Here is a 14,630-nt window from a genome sequence, read left to right as displayed (position 1 = left end):
ATACACCCAAATTTGATATGAAATCCGATCGGATTTAAAGACTTGGACTCGAATCCAAATCGTAACGGATTCAGATTTAATCCAAGTCCGCTATAAATTTTCTAAAATACCAAAAAAATAAAATTATTTATTTTTAACCTTTATATATAATAAAATTAATATAAATATAACACATTAAATTTAATATATATATATATAATATTTTTATAATTTTAAATATAATTATATAAATCTTATATATTAAAATTAATAAATATTATATTAATAGAATTCATATTTTAATCGGATCGGATGGGGTCAAATCCGAATCTAGTTTGATTAAAATATATAAATTCACATACACTATAATATATAAAATATATTTTTATAATTTTAAATATAATTATATAAATCTTATATATTAAAATTAATAAATATTAGATTAATTGAACTCAGATTTTAATTGAATCGGCTGGGATCAAATTTGAATTCGATCCGATTACACATTTTAATCAAATCGGATGTCGGATCGAGCCTCGGGTTTTTGGGTATCATTGATGGGCCTATTTATTGGGTCTTGGTGGGTCACAACCCACATTGACCTTGACCCACTCTAACCAACAACCCATATAACCCGTTAATCCAAGGCAAGTATTAAGAAAATATAAATATTAAGAAAAATATTAAAATACCAATATTAATAAAAACACAAAATTGTAAAAAGTAATAAAGAAAAAATTGACATAAATTTGTAGGAAAAATGAAAATAATAAGATTAAAAAAACAGATATTGTTTTAAAAAGTAGAAATTGCATAAAACACCTAAATTGACAAAAAAAATAAAAATCATTATATATTTCAACCCAAAACTCATGGAAAATTAAAAATGATAAAAATTAAAAAAAAATCAACTAGTAAAACAAAATTGTATAAAAACACAAAAAACAAACTGAAGAAATATACAGGAATTTGCAGGAAAATATAAAAGTTACAAAGCAAAAAATTATATAAGTTGCAAAAAATTGCAAAAAAAAAGCATAAGTTATAAGAAAATACATAAGTTGTAGCAAATGTAAAAAATACAAACAAATATAAAATGTAGAAAAAATAATAAAGATTATAAAAACAACAAAAATTACAAATAATAAAAGTGTTGAAAATGCAGACTGTGTTCTACAACATTTGGTTTGCACCAGATCTTCAACCTTCGTCGCTGGCTATCGATGCCATTGCAAAAAAAATAAATAAATAAAAAATAAATAAATAAACATAGAATATACTATGGCCTTGCTCTATAATGGCAAAAAGACCAGATTCGATGCGAATTCAACCTCACTCGTCAGTCAGCTACATTGTATTCGCAAAAACATAACTCTCAGTTACCTGCTCTCTCTTCCATTGGAGATGAAGAATAAAAACACAAACATCAATAAGAGCTATTCGAACCATTGTTTGTAATCGTCGATTGTTGCTACATATCCCTACTTTCTCCTATCAATGGTGAAGAATAAAAGCACAACCCTCGTGGAGCTATTCAAACCTTAGTTTGTTAATTGCCAACCACCACTCATCTCACTTCTCACTCCTTCCGTTAGTGGTAGAGAAGAAAACCTCGATCTTCATGGAGGTATTCGAAGTTTCGAACCTCAGTTCGCCAGTCACTGGCCACCGCTACATCTCCTTTCACCTTTCAATTATGCAAAGTTGCAAACCAAACCCTTTCTCTTCATTCAATCATTAATGTTATGACCCAATGGGTACCTTTGGCCCAACCCCACCTTGACCTTTTTTCTCTTGACCCAAATGGATCACTCGACTCACATAAGAGATAGGTGGGTTGGATGGGTCAAATGCATGGATGGCAATGGGGCGGGGATCATATTCCCCATCCCCGCCCCCGATTCTGAAATTAATCCCCATCCCCGTCTTTGATTCTTGCTGGGGATAAAATTTGTTCTCTATCCCCGATCCCCAATGGGGATGGGTTCTTCGTAGGGACCCAAAATTTTTTTAGATAATAATATTTTTTGAAAAATAAAATAAATAAAAATTTTAAATTATAAATAATATTTTAAATATGTTTTGATATATAATATAAATAATATATGTTTAATGTAAATAACATATATATATAATCGGGGTCGGGTGGGGCGGAGACCGCATTCCCCATCCCCGACCCTGACCCCAATTGAGGAATCCTATTAATCCCCATCCCCGTCTCCCCCCCCCCCCCAAAAAAAAAAAAAAAAAATCTCATCCTTGACCCGATGAGGTCAGGGAAATTGGGACCCTATTGGGAATGGAAAAAATTGCCATCCCTAATCAAATGGGTTAAAGTCAAAATTACCAACGCTACTGAAGCTTTACAAAAGCTACAAGAAACTTTTCCACCTTAGATAACTCCCCCATCACATTTGAGAATAACATCAAATAGGTCAAATGAAGGGTAAATGAGGTTTTGAATAACTGGCAGCATGTCATCCACAGAAGAAAGGTGATCATCGATAGCATTAAGCCCACGTTCTAGAAAAAGCTTCATAATTGCATTTAGGATTGATCATAAAAAGAAGAGCTCTAATTGAAAATTATGGAGTTGCAGGTAGACCACATTTGATAAACAGCTACAACAATCCAACTTAAAGCACATGTCAAGCTATCATTATTTGTAAAAGCTTGCATTAAGTGAGTAAAGAAATCAACTAAGGATGTGTTTTATTTTATGTGTAAATTCAATTTTACATTGACGGAAATTATGAACCGATACAGTGATGGATGAAAATTAGAATTTTTTTTTTCAATATTTACACCGATTGTGTTTGGTTGTCAAGGCATAAATTTTGATGAAATTTTTTTGTCATTATTATACACATCGATGTTTGGATTTAGAGATGAAATAATGGATTTACCCGGCTTGGACTGATATTTTCTCGGTGAGAGGTGTTCACTTCTCGCCCATGTGAATCCCTCTTTAGCTTTTACAATTAACCGAGTAACCGGGAGTAGTCGATGAGAAGTCGTATGGAAGAGGAGAGATATCTACATTCGACGGGTTGTTGTCAGCATCATCAAGAGAGCTATTTAACATAAAAAACAAATAGAACAGAGTAGTAAACTGTTTATTACTCTATGAAAAACATATAACAGATTAGGAGATAATAAGCTCAAAACAACTCACAAATTAACTTGAGATTACAAACTCTTATTTATAATTAAATAGCTGAACTGACTTGCTAACATTTCTCAACTAACTAAGACTTATGACTCCTAATTTTACCCAACTGACTTGCTAATATTTCTCAACTAACTGAGATAACTTATGACTCCTAATTTTACTCAACTGACAAAGACCAAATCAACTACTAACAGCAAGAAAAAACAGATAAAATTATTGAAACATAACAGAATCTTGACTAATTCAAATGCAAGGAGGGGATGCACTAACTTGTAACTCTCCCCCTTAGTGCATTCCCTCGATCAACAAGACCAAGTTTTCTTTGGAATTCTTCAAACTTAGCTCTAAATAGAGCCTTTGTAAATCCATCTGCAACCTGCTCAGTTGTGCGTATGGCAAGCAACTCAATTTCTTGATTCAACACCTTGTCTCGAATAAAATGATAGTGAACAGCAATGTGCTTCATGCGAGCATGAAACACCGGGTTTTCAGCAAGTCTAATGGCACATTCATTATCACAAAAAATGGGAATTGGAAACTTTGAAGCTTCATTAACATCTTGAAGAAATCTTGTAAGTCAGATACACTCCTGAGAAGCTAAAGTGGCTGCAACATATTCAGCCTCTGTGCTTGATAACGCCACTGTAGCTTGCTTCTTACTGCACCATGATATAACTGCTGAACCAATATTAAAATAGTAGCCTGTGGTGGAGCGTCTATCATTTACATTCCCAGCCCAATCAGCATCGACATAACCTTGCAGAGAAAAAATCCCTTTGTGTTGATAAAGTAAGCCATAATTCAAGGTTCCGTTCACATACCTCAATATGCGTTTTGCAGCAGCTATATGACCAACACAAGATCGCTCCATGAACTGAGAAATTATGCCCATTGAAAAAGTAATATCTGGGCGAGTAATTGTCAAATACAGTAAACTCCCCACCATTCTATGATATTCTGTTACATCATGCAAAAAACTCTCCTTCATCCTTCTGTAACTTGAGACCCGGATCCATGGGAGTAGTTGTAGAGTTTGATTTCTCCATACCGAACCGTTTTAGAATCTTTGCAGCATATCCTTTTTGTGAAAGGAAGTAACCATCTGATCGTTCTAATTCTAAACCCAAAAAACAATGAGCTTCACCCAAGCTTTTTATTTCAAAACGAACAGATAAAGCTTCTTGAAGGCGCATGATTTCAGCTGTATCACCTCCTGTAACTATCATATTGTCCACATAAAGAAGAATCATAATGGACAGAGATGCCTTCACCTTAACAAAGAGACTAGGATCTGAATTTGAAGGATAAAAGCCACAGAATTTAAAATACTCAGCAATCTTTCCGTACCAGGCTCGAGGTGCTTGCTTGAGGCCATAAAGCGCCTTTTTAAGTCACATGTTCGGGAAACTTCTCTAACACGAACCCCTGTGGTTGCTCCATGTAAATATCACGATCTAGTTCATCATAGAGAAAGGCGTTCTTCACATCAAATTGCCAAAGAGTCCAACCTTTGCTTGCAGCCAAGGAAATAATAGTGCGAACCGTAACCATTTTCACAACAGGACTGAAACTGTCATCGTAATCCAAACCATACTGTTGAGAAAAGCCACGAGCAACTAAGCGAGCTTTGTGTCTTGCAATGCTTCCATCTGCTGCTTTCTTTAACTTGTAAACCCATTTACATGTAATGACATCAACATCATTTGGTTTGGGAACCAAATCCCAAGTAGAATTCTTCATCAAGGCTGCAATTTCATCCCTCATTGCATTTTCCCACTCAAACTTTCCTTGAGCATCAAGATAAGATGTGGGTTCATTTTCAAGTGTGTCTTCCATCATAAAATACGCAAGGGCAGTACCTTGATTTAGCTGGACTTCATAATCATTTAAATGAGTGGGCAGCCTTCATTGCCTTTATGTTCTTCTTTGTGTAACTTCACCTTGTGGTGGATCATTTTGAGAGATGGACTCCAGACTCCCCCTTTCACTAGAACCAACTTCAGTAGGAGGCGATTCAAGATTAGAGTCAGTGAAAGGCACAAATTCATAATTTTCTCCCTGAGTAGAGCTTGGATAAAAAATTGAGACTTCATCAAAAATAACATCACGAGAAGTAACAATCTTCTTAGAGACAGGATCCATACACTTCCATCCCTTCCTGTGAGCATCATAACCAACAAACATACATTTTCTTGCTTTGGGGTCAAGCTTAGCTCGGCTATGTTTAGGTACATGAACATAGCAAAGAGAACCAAAAATTCTAAAATAACTCACATCAGGCTTGGTATTGAACAACAACTCAAAAGGAGATTTTGATGTACCTGGCCATGGAGGCAACCGATTAATCACATGACAAGCACATTGCATAGCTTCTGCCCATAGCTCTCGAGGGAGATTTTTATCATGCAGCCAAGATAAGGTGACTGCCATAAGATGTGCCAACTTCTGCTCAGCAACCCCATTCTGTTGTGGGGTATTTGGACATGTAAATTGACGTTTGATGCCATGCTCTTTACAAAATCTTAAAAATTCATGAGATAGAAATTCTCCCCCATTATCCGTTCGTAGACACTTTATGACTGAACTGAACTCTTTTTCCACCATCATCTTAAATTGCGTGAAGTGGGTGAGAACTTCACTCTTGTTTTCCAAAAAATATACCCAGTTGTACCGAGAGAAATCATCCACAACAACCATCATATAGCGAAGACCACTGTAACTTGGAGTGCTCGTTGGTCCCATGAGATTAGAATGAATAAGCTGAAACATTGAAGACACACGATTCATGGATTTCTGGAATGGAAGACGGTGAGATTTGCCATATTGACAACCAGCACATACTCTGCCTGAACGTTTTGAATTGAAGAGTGGAACACCCTTGAGCAATCTATTTGTTGATATTTGCTGCAACAATTGATAACCAACATGCCCAAGTCGAGCATGCCAAAGAGAGACACTGGTATTTTGACTTGTCCTGTCAACATAAGCTTCACTAGTGGACAACACGTACAAAGAATTTTTATTTCTCCCAATGAATAGAACATCAGCATCAATACACCTTAAATTCTTAAGGATCCATACCTTATCTGGACCGAACATAACAAACTCTCTGGAGTCAGTGATTTGAGAGACTGAAGCAAGATTCTCCTTCAAGCCTGGTACTTGATACACATCTTCAAGAGTAAGACCTTCACCATTCGAATTTTCAGCTTTAACATTGAATTGTCCTTCCTTCATTACCGAGTGTAGTGAATTGTCAGCAATCACAGTCACTCGATTTCTTAGATGGGGACGAACATCAGAGAGTAATGTTGCGTCTCCGATGGCATGATGTGTGCAGCCCGAATCAACAATCCACTCTTTCTCTTAATCAATGCAACTACCTGCATTTGGGTCATTTTGATACATAACTGAAGCAATATTATCAGGTTGATCAATTACCTCAATAGACAAACATTGGCATCTGATTCTGCAAGCTTAACACGACAATTTGGCTTAATATGGCCAGGTTTGCCGCACTTTTTACACACTATCTTCACGCGACAATTTGCCTTTATGTGTCCCACCTTTCCGCACCAATAATATGTTAATTTGGAAGTGCTCGACTGCTCCCCCTCAGCGTTTTGCTGCTTACTACCGCTTGATGAGTGTTTGTGAGCATTCCTTGTCTTTGACAAAAAGTGCATCTTCAACATTTGAAAACTTGCCAGACATCTGTTTAACCAAAGCTTCCTGGTTAGATAATAGATTCTCCAACTCAACAATAGACGGTTGGTTCGTCCACCCTTGAATAGATGAGATGAATGGCATGAATTCTTTTCTCAGGCCATGAATCAAATAGCGTCATAGCCTTGCATCACTTATCGGTTCTTCACTGTCCAATTCTGAAATTTCTACACACACATTCTTGACTTTGAGAAAATAATCAGAAATGGACATATTACCTTGAGTTAAAGAAGCAAGTTCATTTTCAAGGTATTGCAGTCGCATTGTATTTTTCTGGGTGAACAATCTTTCAAGAGTATCCCAAATTTTCTTCGGCGAATCCAGCTTGCGTACATGATCAATATATTCCTTGCTGATTGAAGTTCTGAGAGCAAACAAAGCCTTTCCACTCTTTATCTTCCATTTTTGTCTTGCATCGACAAGCTGTGGAGTATCATCAGGAAGTGTATCATCGCCTGTAACAAGATCCCACAGATCCTGTCCTTGAAGATAAGCCTCCATGCACAATTGCCAATATTGATAATTGGTACCAACAAGCTTCTCAATGGTCATTTGAGAAGCACCACTACCTCCGTTCATCTTGAAAGCTGAGGAAAAAAATGCTGCACACAGCCCAACAATTCACTGAGTAATTTCAAGAACACGTAGTGAGCAACCAAGCTCTGATACCATAACATAAAAAACAAATAGAACAGAGTAGTAAATTGTTTATTACTCAGTGAAAAACATATAACAGATTAGGAGGTAATAAACTCAAAACAACTCACCAATTAACTTGAGATTACAGACTCTTATTTATAATTAAATAGCTGAACTGACTTGCTAACATTTCTCAACTAACTAAGACTTATGACTCCTAATTTTACTCAACTGACTTGCTAACATTTCTCAACTAACTGAGATAACTTATGACTCCTAATTTTACTCAATTGACAAAGACCAAATCAACTACTAACAGAAAGAAAAAACATATAAAATTATTGAAACATAACATAATCTTGACTAATTCAAATGCAATGAGGGGATGCACTGACTTGTAACACTATTGAATATCAATATATTGAGGAGGAGGGAGAGAGTAAAATGAACAAGCTTGGGGTGGAGGAAAAGGGAGATGGAATTTGACATGTGGCGGTTATGTCTAGAAGGGTTAAGCTCTTTATTGTCCAATACATCCAACAACAGTTTCTTCTACAAAGTTGGTACTAGTTGACAACAACTATGTGATTGATTGTAAATTCAACATTCCAGATTAAGTTAGTGGTAGGCAAGTGTCCTAATCGTAAATGCGTCTTCGGAGTGGGTTTTGCGAGGAGTGAAGAACCAAAAAAGATGAATTTAGAGCAGAAAAGAAAGAGAATAAAGCAGAGTGGGAGAAAGGGCGAAAACAGAGGAGGCGAGGAGAAGGTAGAGAAGAGAATAAGTAAAAGCTGAAACTTTTTTCTTGTTCACTGGTTTGGACGAGTTTGACATTACAGTCGTTTTTCTGGTCCGAGGAGGGCATGAACCTGGAGTTTTCTTCCACTGAATTTGGCGATTAATGGATTGTTGAGAAGTAGACAAAGGAGCAACAATCTGAGGGATTCACCTAGTTCAGATTTCTCCAATTTGTCTTTCGTACTGCTTCTCCGAATTTTTTCTGTTCACTGGTTCGGGGGAGAGAGAGAGAGTAGAATCTCGTATTGGATATTCCATAGAGAAGTAGCGACACAGGCGAGAAATAGAGCAAATGAAAAAATGGAGAAGAGTGACATTAGAATGAGAGGAGTTTTTACTTTGACAGTATAAATGGGTAAGTTTTACATCGATAATTTCGATGTATTTTTTTACATTGATGTAAAAGGATTTCAGAATGGAGTTTTGCACCGATTTAAGGTGTAAATATACACTCTATCCAAATACCTGCAAAATCAAACCTGGGTATAAAATTTATCCTAGTTTGATTTTACACCTCAAACAAACACAGTCTAAAGAACAAGTTTGTGTTGGCTCAAACCTAAAACCCTAGGGAGAAGCAAACAACATTGCTTTAACAAAATAATAATTTACAAAAATATGTAATAGCCTCAAAACCACAAAACAGGCAAAGAGAATCAAAAGGGAGACCGAGCTGACATAATTTACTCTTTGTGATCACAAATACTCCAACTAGCCTCCAAAGGAATCATTTAAATTTAGGAGGATTTGGGAGTTCTCAAACTAGGAGTTTCCCAATAGGATCAGCTATGGTCTTATTGGTTTCATGCCAGAAATGGTCATAAATGCCTTTCATCAAGAACTTACCCCCACTTGAACCAAGCCAAATTAATTCATCACGAAGCAAAGATCTATGAATGTGAGTGGAAAACAATTGGGATAACTTTGAGATGTCCTAAGAACCTGAATCTAAGACAAAGTCACTGATTACACAATGTCTATCCCCACAATTTAGAGGACTCATTAGAATTTTGATCCAAGGGAAATTCTAGACATTAGTATTTGAAGTTTTGCAGATTTGGACTCTTAACTTTGGTAGTAACACCCAGAGTGATTTACAAATTGATTTCCAAATGGGAGAAGCTGAGGTGGGAATCCTATGGGGTATAAGGTCATTTTGATGCAAATATTTACTTTTAAAACCTTCACCCATAGGGCATTACGTTCTTTGAGGAATCACCAACCTAATTTGCACAGGAAAGCTTTATTCAAATGATCAACTCTTTTAAAGCCCAAACATCCATCCCTCCTTGAGGCAGCTAACTTGCTCCAACTAGCCCACTTAAAACCTTTTGTTTCCTTTGAGCCCTTCCACTGGATTTTCTCTATATCTTTCCACGTTTTTTATTGAAAATCATACAATACATGGGAATTGATTGCAGAGTTGACTAAATTAAAGTTTTCCTCCTAGAATAAGAAAGACAAGAGGCTTTCCAGGTTGCTAATTTTCTTTACATTTTGTTTAGAAGAAAGCTTAAAGGCTCTTGTTTCCTCTTCCTCCATGTTAGAAATTGTATGGACTCTGAAATAGACCCATAGTTCCTTGTTTCAAGTCTAAGTTGGACCTTAAGATATTGAAACTACCCATGTTAGTTATGAACCAAAATTCTAGGATTTATTGATCCCCATCTCTGAGCCTTCAAATAAAGTGGCTGGGTTTTATTGGTCAACCAGGTAATTGACCATGATCCCTTCATTTGACAAATGTTATACTAGGTTTTATGGTAAGCAATTTTTTTTAGGGTATCAATTACCCAGCTAGTTGATACTATACTGGATGGTAAATAAATTGCTTACTTTCCCACCAATAATGTTAATACCCTTCTGCCTCTCCCTTTACTTGGATATCTTGGGAAGCACTTGCCCAAGTAAACTCATGTAAAGTGAAAAGGAATGGGGCCTAAAGCCTTGAGATGAAGTGCCCATTTGGGAGGGCTAAAATGCAACAACTTCTACATTTTCAAGATGGACCCTACAGAAATAACCTTTATGCTATCAATTGTGTTGGTGAAAAATCAGGAAAGTCCAAATAGATTGTTAGTTAAGTTGGTTCAACTATTTTGAGTTACTATAGAAAATCTATCTAAAGAGGTTTAAACACAACCCCCCAATAAAATGACTTACTAGCAATTGATTTGTCTCGATTTTTCACTAAACTGAGCTTAAAGGATATTCATGCAAAATCCACCTAAAAAATACAGGAGCTCTTGTGTTGCAACCCTCCTGATGGTGCACGATCCGGTCACTCCTAGCTGGCACTTATGTGGCTCCTGGAAGGTATCTGAGATGGAGAAAAAGAAGAATCCCCGGGGGCTTGCCCGGCGGGAACACTCCGATGCTTAAATTAGTATTCTATAGGAGAAGCAAGGAGAAGATGAAGGCTAAGAGTCCATATAGCGCGAGAGTAGAAGATGATACCTCTGTTCCTTGATACTCGCTCCTTATAACAAAAATCTGTTGTATCCGGTCCACTGACCTCTGACAGGGCACGTATAACCGCCACTGTCAGCCTGCCGCAGCCATTACTGGCTGGGCTGAGGTGGCACGCGCGGGGCCGTCACCGCAGGGTATGTGCTTGTCAGGTGTAAGGCACCCTCTAAAGGTGGCAGGCACGACGTTGTCTGACGAGGGATATGGCTGTTGTCCCCAGATTTGTCGGGTATGGTGGTCGGGCAGGAGATCCTCCTGCGATATTCTGAACTATCCTTCTGTGAGCTACCCTGTGCTGGGCTACCTCGTAAGCGGCGAGCTGCCTGTGGTAAGCAAAGCCGAGTTGTCTGGCCCGAGGTGTCTCCACCTCGAGGCGTCTATAGGCGGATCGTGTGTTCCTATCTGGGAGAAGCTTCCTGAGGAGTGCCCATGCGGCCCATTCCCGAGCTACTTTGTAGCAAGCTCGGAATACTTCAGGATTACCTTTAACATAATTGGTCCTTGGGGTGACTTGTCTGCTTGGGAGCTTGGGCGAGCTAGTTCCCCTAGCTCGTGAGCTAAAGTTGCTGCGGAGTATCCCTTCAAAGGTAGCTCGGGGAACCCAGATCTCGCATTGTGGTGAGCTTCTCCTTTTGTGAGCTACGATGTAACAAGCTGCTTTATGGGCGCCCGTCACTTGGTTGCACTAGGCTACTATGCTGAGTTGTTGTTCGTGCTGAGTCAGTGTCCACGTGTCACCGTTCCATAGGTTGGGTTAAATCATCCTCCATCAATTGCCCCCCACTCCTTGAGCTAAGAGCATTGTCTTAGCGCGAAGAGTTCATGAAGCGTGATGGACTGGTTTGACCGAAATTCAAACTTGATTGACTATTCACATTAAAGGCATCCGCGAGAATCAAGAGATTTCCTGACTTTTCTGGCTTTTCGGATTCCCAAAACGTCCTGAAGTAGCTCTTAATTTCGAGCGTCGTGCAGCCGTCATTGCCTTAATCGTGGAAGACGTGCCGCCAATCACCTTCAGTTTTCAGAAGGCGTGCGGTCAGTGCACCTGTGAGTCATTGGATTTGCTTTGATCTGGACCGTCGATTCGGAAACGTGAGGGCTATAAATAGGAGGGTCGTCTGGTCCCCGTTTCCCCTCACGCCATCATGCTGTCTTCGGATTCTGATGTCGCGCACCTGTCAAGTCTACTTGAGTTCCTCAACTTATTTCATCCCGTCCCCTTTCGGTGAGTCTTACTTATTGTCGGTCGTGTCGGGATACCCGTACCATGTCCGTTACCAAGGCAGTGACCAAGACGATGATGCTCCCTCGAGCTCGGGGGGAGCTTAGGAGCAGGTTCCGGGGGCCAGGGAGGTCTCTGACGAAGGAGCTTCTACTTCGCGGGGAAGGGAGCCCGATACTTTTGGCCCTTCCTCCATGACAGAGGGGAGACTTAGGTCTCTGATTAGCTATTTCCACCTCCCTAGGGACCTTCTCTACTGTATCCCCACTATTAATTTTCCGTGGGGGCATGACCCCAACGATATAGTCATTTACCAGGAGCAGCTTGAGGCTGGCCTGCGTCTCCCCCAGCACCCCTTGATTGTGGAGGTGCTAAACCACTTCAATGTCACTATTGACCAGCTCCATCCCAATGCCATCAGGAACTTGGTTGGGACGATATCCTTGTGTTGGGAATATTGTCTTCCCTTGAGTCTGGACATCTTCTCCGCTATCCTCTGTATAAAAAATGCCACTCCCGGGGCCCCGCCGAAGAGGCTCTTTACTACTTCTCTCCCCGTCATGGCTACAAGCTCTTGCATGAGCTCCCGAAGAAAATCCCCGCCTGGAAGCGGGATTATTTTTTGGTTCGCAACCCCGAAGGGTGGCCCTTCCCTACTTCTTGGAGGGGCGCTATCCAGGACTCTGCTCGGACTACTTGGCCGAGGAGAAGCTTGTGCAGGCCGGCCTGAACCCGAGTAGGTTATCCTTTTAGGTTGGGTGGTTTTTGTCACGATGTTGTGTTCATATGCATATATGTATCTCGTTCTTACCGAACTGATACTGTTATTTCTTCTTGGCAGCCATCATGTCTGGTATCGACTCATGCCGCCTTCTTTCAAGTAACTAGGGGCGCAAGGTGAAGAGGTTGCGCCCCGACCGAACTCCCACCTCGGGGGGTGCTGAGTTCAGATCTGCCGAGCCAGCTTTATCCTCCCCTCCGCCTAAGATCCCGCCACCTCCATCCGAGGGAACTAGTGGGGCTGGTCTCGGAGGGAGTGAGCTCCCACAGCAAGGGGCTACTCTCCGTAACCCTTTCCAGCCATCCCCTTACCTTCTGTTCCCAGTGGGGAACTGGGAAGGGGTGAACGACTACATTGTGGCTCGTCGGAGGATCCGGTAGGCGATTAACAACGACGAGGTCACCCATTGGGGGAATATGGAGCCCGGGGACCTCGCCGCGTTTGCCTCCTCCCACTGCATGGTGGTAAGTGATTCTTTCCCTTCTTCTCTCATTTCGCTTCCCTTTGTTGTCCTCTGATCTTCTTTCTGTTGGCAGGTGAATATCGCCATCCATGCTATGGCTCTCCAGACGCACATCCACCACGTCGATGCCCTCGACCAGCGGGCTACTAATAAGAAGCTCCAGGGCGAGCTCGACCGGATTCGGGGCGAGCTCCATCACACTCGCAAGGGGAGTGAATCTTAGGAGCTGCTCGTCCGCGACTAGGAGGCCCAAATTGCCCAACTTTCTAAAGAGAGCATTCATTACCGGGAGGAGTCGTCGAGGGTGGCGGCGGAGAGGGAGCTCCTTCGGCAGCAGGTACAGGACTTGGAGTCCACTCTTCTAGATCGGACTCAAAATTTGGACCAGATGGTGGAGGCCGAACGAGAGAAGGCGGTCTGGGATTTCAAAGACTCCCAAAAATACCACGACCTCTAGGTGGAATATGGCTCGAGTTCGTACCGCTCTGGGTTTAAGCTCTGCCTGTGGTTGGTTCGGAAGAAGTTCTCTGGGCTCAACCTTGACGGCATCACTATGAAGGGCCTGTCTCCCGAGACGGCGAATCAAGCGGAGGAAGAGAAGCCTGACTCCTCAGAGAATGAGGATGAGGAGGCGGATCCCTGAGGCGGTGTTTCTCTTAGACTTCTGGTGGCTCCCGGGTGCCATAAACCCGATCTTTCACAGATCTTTGGTTGGGCGGTTATGCCCTGTGATTGTTAAACTTTCCCAAGCTGCTTAGCTCGGTTATTGCCTTGTCATTTTTCTCTCTCTCTCTCTCTCTCTCTCTCTTTTTTTTGAAATGGTAATGAAAGTTCTTCTTTTTTTTTTCTAAGTATGGTGTGCGTTCTTTATCTTTGCTAAGGCGGTCTCAACACCCGAGCTATTAGAGCTACATACCTGAAGTAGGACTTCTCGATAACCGTTATTGCGAACTGTCCCTTAAATCATTCAAGGAATCTCTAGGGTACACGGCAAAGTGATCACCATGTGTGCTCGAACCATATATTCGTCGGTTATTCTTTAGTTCGATCACCGTACAGGAACGAGCTATGCTTGTCGGTGTTTAAACCCGAGCTGCTCACGCTTTTCATACTTTACCCCCATCGTCAAACTGGCTAAGTCCTCCTTAATGCCGAGGTGTCGGTTAGCTCGGTGCCTTTGGCCGTAAGCCGGGGGGTGACTTGTAGTCTACCCTTGAAGTTCGCCCACGTCATGGGGACAACTGAGTCTTGTTGTGCCGAGGTCATATTAGTTCGGTATTTTGGCCCTTAGGCTCGGGGAGTGGCTCGTGGCCTACTCAGTTGTTACAGATAGTACTGTGTTAAGTTGACAATATTCCATGCCCGAGGTACTTGTTTC

At 40.7% G+C, this 14,630-nt stretch overlaps 1 pseudogene; it reads right to left on the bottom strand.

The window, feature by feature from the left end:
- Positions 1–3,416: 3,416 nt before the first annotated feature.
- Positions 3,417–4,097, bottom strand: LOC148789645 (secreted RxLR effector protein 161 pseudogene; annotated as a pseudogene).
- Positions 4,098–14,630: the final 10,533 nt, after the last annotated feature.

Source organism: Nelumbo nucifera, chromosome 8 (assembly GCF_055504915.1).
Source record: "Nelumbo nucifera cultivar China Antique chromosome 8, China Antique-T2T, whole genome shotgun sequence".
Classification (NCBI taxonomy): domain Eukaryota; kingdom Viridiplantae; phylum Streptophyta; class Magnoliopsida; order Proteales; family Nelumbonaceae; genus Nelumbo; species Nelumbo nucifera.
This window is presented reverse-complemented; position numbering and strand designations above follow the sequence as displayed.